This window comes from Morone saxatilis, unplaced genomic scaffold (genome assembly GCF_004916995.1).
Source record: "Morone saxatilis isolate NCDOM2014 unplaced genomic scaffold, NCSU_SB_2.0 Contig10, whole genome shotgun sequence".
In the NCBI taxonomy this organism is placed as follows: Eukaryota; Metazoa; Chordata; class Actinopteri; family Moronidae; genus Morone; species Morone saxatilis.
This window is the reverse complement of record NW_023339652.1, coordinates 3,733,186-3,733,908: the sequence shown is the minus strand read 5'-3', so window position 1 is coordinate 3,733,908 and position 723 is coordinate 3,733,186. Positions and strand designations below refer to the sequence as shown.

The 723-nt window shown below is 36.0% G+C and overlaps 1 protein-coding gene across 1 annotated transcript in view; it reads left to right on the top strand.

The window, feature by feature from the left end:
- The window catches only part of lamb1b (laminin, beta 1b), a 28,934-nt gene that overhangs the window by 16,865 nt on the left and 11,346 nt on the right, over positions 1-723 (top strand).

The following is a 723-nucleotide window of genomic DNA, read 5'->3' as shown; positions in this document are numbered from 1 at the left end:
ATGTGCTCCAAAGGGATTCAACCAGAGCAGTTTTGAGGCATCCTGGTGGCCTTTGGGTTTACTCACAACATCCCTGGTTCGGGGCCAGGCTGGGAACCTTTGTTGCATATTGTCCTTTATCTCCCCCCCGCCTCATTTCCTGTCTATTCCCTACCGTCTCTCCTATTTAATAATGTTAAAGCAACAACGGCAGAAAAGAAATTATACAAACAAAAAAATAAATAGTTTTTAAGTTGTAGTTTAAGTCTCTTGAGGACAAGTCCGTGTCTAGTAACAAGTCTTCATTAACAAGTTTAAAGTCACATTTAGCTGAGACCAAGTCCCTTAATTGTATAGTATAGAATAATTAAATTTTAAGCAGCAGCTTAGCTTTCTGTAATTTAACCAGGTCGAAACATGAGACTTTTTTTAAATCTCAAATGTACAGATTTATTATAAACTTCTTTTGAATTAAACTCTGAACGCAGAGAGATGGCTAAGCAAACAGCATCTTCAGTACAATCAGTGTTTAGTCCATCCAATACTATTTATATAGAACATAACATTAACAGCACATAACAATGTTTTCTTGGCTTTTCATGAGAGTTTATCTAGTAAAACATAGAATAATGTGAATGCACACTAAACTTTAGGCGTACATATCCTTGAGAAATAGCTGATTTTTAACTTTTTCCCTCCAGGCAGCACCAGAAAGCTAAATCAGAAGGATTATAGTAAAGGGAT